Source organism: Brassica oleracea, chromosome C5 (genome assembly GCF_000695525.1).
Source record: "Brassica oleracea var. oleracea cultivar TO1000 chromosome C5, BOL, whole genome shotgun sequence".
Taxonomy (NCBI): domain Eukaryota; kingdom Viridiplantae; phylum Streptophyta; class Magnoliopsida; order Brassicales; family Brassicaceae; genus Brassica; species Brassica oleracea.
In genome coordinates, this window is record NC_027752.1 from 45,404,255 (window position 1) to 45,411,184 (window position 6,930).

Here is a 6,930-nt window from a genome sequence, read left to right on the forward strand (position 1 = left end):
AAATTAGTCGACAAAAAATTAAAACGATGTCCATGTACCATGAAAGAGAGCTTAATATACATTAATACAAATGTAGAATGTATTTATAAATTTTAAAACAACCCTAAAGATCATAGACTTCAGTATTTAGAACATTTACCGAAAAAGTCAATATTTTCGTAGGGGTTAACACATAGATTTTGAGAAAAATTCAAAAATATGAAAATACTGTTTTAATGCATAGTTGCATCATTCACTAACATGTTATGAAGTTCAAAGAGGTTTTGAACCATTGTTGTCTCCGTTGTTTCAAGAGAATAGCGATTTTATAGTGGATAGTCCGCCAATATAGGGAGTATTATGAAGTTTTACTAAATTAGTCGACAAAAAATTAAAACGATACCCACGTACCATGGAAGAGAGTTTAATATACATTAATACAAATGTAAAATGTGTTTAAAATTTTTAAAACAACACTAAAGATCATAGACTTCAGTATATAGAACATTTACCGAAAAACTCAATATTTTCCTATGGGTTTAAAACACATAGATTTTGGGAAAAATTCAAAAACATGAAAATACTCTTTTATTTCATATTTTCATCATTCACTAATATACTATGAAGGACAAAGAGGTTTGAAACTTTTTTTTGCCTTCGTTTCTTTAGAAAATAGTAATTTTATAGTGGTTAGTCCACCAATTTAGGGAGTATTGTGAAATTTTACTAAATTAGTCGACAAAAAATTAAAATGATACCTATGTACAATGGAAGAAAGTTTAATATCATTAATACAAATGTAAAATATGTTTAAAAATTTTAAAACAACACTAAAGATCATAGACTTCAGTATATAGAACATATACCGAAAAACTCAATATTTTCGTAGGGGTTAACACGTAGATTTTGAGAAAAATTCAAAAACATGAAAATACTCTTTTATTTCATATTTTCATCATTCACTAATATACTATGAAGGACAAAGAGGTTTGAAACTTTTTTTTGCCTTCGTTTCTTTAGAAAATAGTAATTTTATAGTGGTTAGTCCACCAATTTAGGGAGTATTGTGAAATTTTACTAAATTAGTCGACAAAAAATTAAAATGATACCTATGTACAATGGAAGAAAGTTTAATATCATTAATACAAATGTAAAATATGTTTAAAAATTTTAAAACAACACTAAAGATCATAGACTTCAGTATATAGAACATATACCGAAAAACTCAATATTTTCGTAGGGGTTAACACGTAGATTTTGAGAAAAATTCAAAAACATGAAAATACTCTTTTATTTCATATTTTCATCATTCACTAATATACTATGAAGGACAAAGAGGTTTGAAACTTTTTTTTGCCTTCGTTTCTTTAGAAAATAGTAATTTTATAGTGGTTAGTCCACCAATTTAGGGAGTATTGTGAAATTTTACTAAATTAGTCGACAAAAAATTAAAATGATACCTATGTACCATGGAAGAAAGTTTCATATCATTAATACAAATGTAAAATGTGTTTAAAATTTTAAAAACAACACTAAAGATCATAGACTTCAGTATATAGAACATATACCGAAAAACTCAATATTTTCGTAGGGGTTAACACGTAGATTTTGAGAAAAATTCAAAAACATGAAAATACTCTTTTATTTCATATTTTCATCATTCACTAAATAACTATGAAGGTCAAAGAGGTTTGAAACTTTTTTTGACTTCGTTTCTTTAGAAAATAGTAATTTTATAGTGGCTAGTCCACCAATTTAGAGTGTATTATGAAGTTTTACTAAATTAATTGACAAAAAATAAAACGATGTCTGTGTACCATGAAAGAGAGTTTAATATACATTAATACAAATGTAAAATGTGTTTAAAATTTTTAAAACAACACTAAAGATCATAGACTTCAACATTTACCGAAAAACTCAATATTTTCGTAGGGGTTAACACATAGATTTTGAGAAAAATTCAAAAATATGAAAGTACTATTTTAATGCATAGTTGCATCCTTCACTAACATATGATGAAGGTCAAAGAGGTTTGAAACCATTTTTTTTCTTCGTTTTTTTAGAAAATAGCGATTTTATAGTGGATAGTCCACCAATATAGGGAGTATTATGAAGTTTTACTAAATTAGTCGACAAAAAATTAAAACGATGTCCATGTACCATGAAAGAGAGTTTAATAAACATTAATACAAATGGAGAATGTATTATGAATTTTAAAACAACCCTAAAGATCATAGACTTCAGTATTTAGAACATGTACCGAAAAAGTTAATATTTTCGTAGATTTTTAGAAGAATTCAAAAATATGAAAATACTTTTTTGATACATAGTTGCATCATTCACTAACATATGATTAAGTTCAAAGAGGTTTGAAACCTTTTTGTCTCTGTTTTTCTAGAGAATAGCCTTTTTATATTAGTTAGTCCACCAATATAGGGAGTATTATGAAGTTTTACTAAATTAGTCGACAAAAACTTAAAATGATACATAGCGATTTTTTAGTGGCTAGTCCACCAATGTAGGGAGTATTATGAAGTTTTACTAAATTAATTGACAAAAAATTAAAATGATGCCCATGTACCATGAAAGAGAGTTTAGTATACATTTATACAAGTGTATAATGTATTTACAATTTTTAAAACTACACTAAAGATCATAGACTTCAGTATTTATAACATTTACCGAAAAACTCAATATTTTCGTAGGGAACCCATAGATTTTGAAAAAAATTCAAAAACATGAAAATACTGTTTTTATGCATAGTTGCATCATTCACTAACATATGATGAAGTTCAAGGAGGTTTGGAAACTTTGTTTTCTCCGTTTTTCTAGAGAATAACGATTTTATATTGGATAGTCCACCAATATAGGGAGTATTATGAAGTTTTACTAAATTAGTCGACAAAAAATTAAAACGATACCCATGTACCATAGAATATAGTTTAATATACATTAATACAAATTTAAAATGTGTTTAAAATTTTCAAAACAACACTAAAGATCATAGACATCAGTATATAGAACATTTACCGAAAAACTCAATATTTTCGTAAGGGGTTAACACATAGATTTTGAGAAAAATTCAAAAATTCAAAAATATTGTTTTAATACATTGTTGTATCATTCACTAGTATATGATGAAGGTCAAAGAGGTTTGAAACTTTTTTTATCTTAGTTTCTTTAGAAAATAGCGATTTTTTAGTGGCTAGTCAACCAATTTAGGGAGTATTATGATGTTTTACTAAATTAATTGACAAAAAATTAAAATGATTCTCATGTACCATGAGAGAGAGTTTAATATATATTAATACAAATGTAGAATGTATTTATAAATTTTAAAACAACACTAAAGATCATAGACTTCTGTATATAGAACATTTACCGAAAAACTCAATATTTTCGTAGGGGTTAATTCAAAAACATGAAAATACTGTTTTTATGCATAGTTGCATCATTCACTAACATATGATGAAGTTAAAGGAGGTTTGGAACCTTTGTTGTCTCCGTTTTTCTAGAGAATAGCGATTTTATATTGGATAGTCCACCAATATAGGGAGTATTATGAATTTTTACTAAATTTGTCGACAAAAACTTAAAACAATACCCATGTACCATGGAATAGAGTTTAATATACATTAATACAAATTTAAAATGTGCTTAAAATTTTCAAAACATCACTAAAGATCATAGACTTCAGTATATATAACATTTACCGAAAAACTCAATATTTTCGTAGGGGTTGTTAACACATAGAATTTGAGAAAAATTCAAAAATATGAAAATATTGTTTTAATGCATAGTTGCATCCTTCACTAATATATGATGAAGGTCAAAGAGGTTTGGAAAAAAAATTTATCTACTTTTCTGTAGAAAATAGCGATTTTATAGTGGCTAGTCAACCAATTTAGTGAGTATTATGAAGTTTTACTAAATTAATTGACAAAAAATTAAAACGATTCCCATGTACCATGAAAAAAGAGTTTAATATATATTAATACAAATGTAGAATGTATTTATAAATTTTAAAACAACACTAAAGATCATAGACTTCAGTATTTAGAACATTTACTGAAAAGTTCAATATTTTCGTAGGAGTTAGTTAACACATAGATTTTGAGAAAAATTTAAAAATATGAAAATATTGTTTTAATGCATAGTTGCATCATTCACTAATATATGATGAAGTTTAAAGAGGTTTGGAACCTTTTTTGTCTTCGTTTCTTTAGAAAATAGCGATTTTTTAGTGGTTAGTCCACCAATGTAGGGAGTATTATGAAGTTTTACTAAATTATTTGAAAATAAATTAAAACGATGTCCATGTACCATGAAAGAGAGTTTAATATATTTTAGTACAAATGTTAAATGTGTTTAAATATTTTAAAAAAACACTACATATCATAAACTTCAGTATATATAACATTTACCGAAAAAACTCAATATTTTCGTAGGGGTTAACACATAGATTTTGAGAAAAATTCAAAAACATAAAAATACTGTTTTAATGCATAGTTGGATCATTCACTAACATATGATGAAATCAAAGTGGTTTGGAACTTTTTTGTCTTTGTTTCTTTAGAAAATAGCAATTTTATAGTGGCTAGTCCACCAATTTAGGGAGTATTGTGAAGTGTTACTAAATTAATTGACAAAAAAATAAAAGGATGCCCATGTACCATGAAAGAGAGTCTAATATAGATTAATACAAATTTAGAATGTGTTTAGAAATTTTAAAACAACACTAAAGATCATAGACTTCAGTATTTAGAACATTTACCGAAAAACTCAATATTTTCATAGGGGTTAGTTGACACATAGATTTTGAGAAAAATTCAAAAACATGAAAGTACTGTTTTAATGCATAGTTGCATCATTCCCTAACATATGATGAAGTTCAAAGAGGTTTGGAACCTTTTTGTCTCCGTTTTTCTAGAGAATAGCCATTTTATATTAGTGAGTACACCAATATAGGGAGTATTATGAAGTTTTACTAAATTAGTCGACAAAAACTTAAAATGATGCATATGTACCATGTATGAAAGTTTAATATCATTAATACAAATGTAAAATGTGTTTAAAAACTTTAAAACAACACTAAAGATCATAGACTTCAGTATATAGAGCATTTACCGAAAAACTCAATAGTTTCGTAGGGGTTAACACATAGATTTAAAAAATCAAAAATATGAAAATACTATTTAATGCATAGTTGCATCCTTCAGTAATATATGATGAAGGTCAAAGAGGTTTGGAACTTTTTTTGCCTTTGTTTCTTTAGAAAATAGCGATTTTATAGTGGGTAGTCCACCAAACTAGGGAGTATTATGAAGTTTTACTAAACTAATTGTCAAAAAATTAAAACGATGCCCATGTACCATGAAAGAGAGTTTAATATACATTTATACAAATGTAGAATGTGTTTCAAAATTTTAAAACAACACTAAAGATCAGAGACTTCGGTATTTAGAACATTTACCGAAAAACTCAATATTTTTCATAGGGGTTAACATTTAGATTTTGAGAAAAATTCAAAAATATGAAAATACTGTTTTAATGCCATAGTTGTCTCCTGTACTAATATATGATGATGGTCAAAGAGGTTTGAAACTTGTCTCCGTTTTTCTAGAGAATAGGGATTTTATAGTGGTTAGTCCACCAATATAGGGAGTATTATGAAGTTTTACCAAATTAGTGGAAAAAAAATTAAAACGATGCCTATGTACCATGGAAGAGAGTTTAATATACATTAATACAAATGTAAAATGTGCTTAAAATTTTTAAAACAACACTAAAGATCATAGACTTCAGTATATTGAACATTTACCGAAAAACTCAATAGTTTCGTAGGGGTAACACATATATTTTGAGAAAAAAATCAAAAATATGAAAAATACTGTTTTAATGCCTAGTTGCATCATTCAGTAACATATGATGAAGGTCAAAGAGGTTTGGAACTTTTTTTGGCTTCGTTTCTTTAGAAAATAGCGATTTTATAGTGTTTATTCAACCAATTTAGGGAGTATTATGAAGTTTTACTAAATTAATTGACAAAAAATTAAAACGATTCCCATGTACCATGAAATAGAGTTTAATATATATTAATACAAATGTAGAATGTATTTATAAACTTTAAAACAACACTAAAGATCATAGACTTCAGTATTTAGAACATTTACCGAAAAACTCAATAGTTTCGTAGGGGTAACACATATATTTTGAGAAAAAAATCAAAAATATGAAAAATACTGTTTTAATGCCTAGTTGCATCATTCAGTAACATATGATGAAGGTCAAAGAGGTTTGGAACCTTTTTGTCTCCGTTTTTCTAGAGAATAGGGATTTATTTCTTTAGAAAATAGCGATTTTTTAGTGGCTAGTCCACCAATTTTGGGAGTATTATGAATTTTTACTAAATTATTTGAAAATAAATTAAAACGATGTTCATGTACCATGAAAGAGAGTTTAATATATATATTAATACAAATGTAGAATGTCTTAAAATATTTTAAAAAAACACTAAATATCATAGACTTCAGTATATATAACATTTACCCAAAAAACTCAATATTTTCGTAGGGGTTAACACATAGATTTTGAGAAAAATTCAAAAACATAAAAATACTGTTTTAATGCATAGTTGGATCGTTCACTAACATATGATGAAAGTAAAAGAGGTTTGGAACTTTTTTGTCTTCGTTTCTTTAGAAAATAGCAATTTTATAGTGGCTAGTCCACCAATTTAGGGAGTATTGTGAAGTTTTACTAAATTAATTGACATGCCCATGTACCTTGAAAGAGAGTCTAATATACATTAATACAAATGTAGAATGTGTTTAGAAATTTTAAAACAACACTAAAGATCATAGACTTTAGTATTTAGAACATTTACCGAAAAACTCAATATTTTCGTAGGGGTTAGTTAACACATAGATTTTGAGAAAAATTCAAAAACAT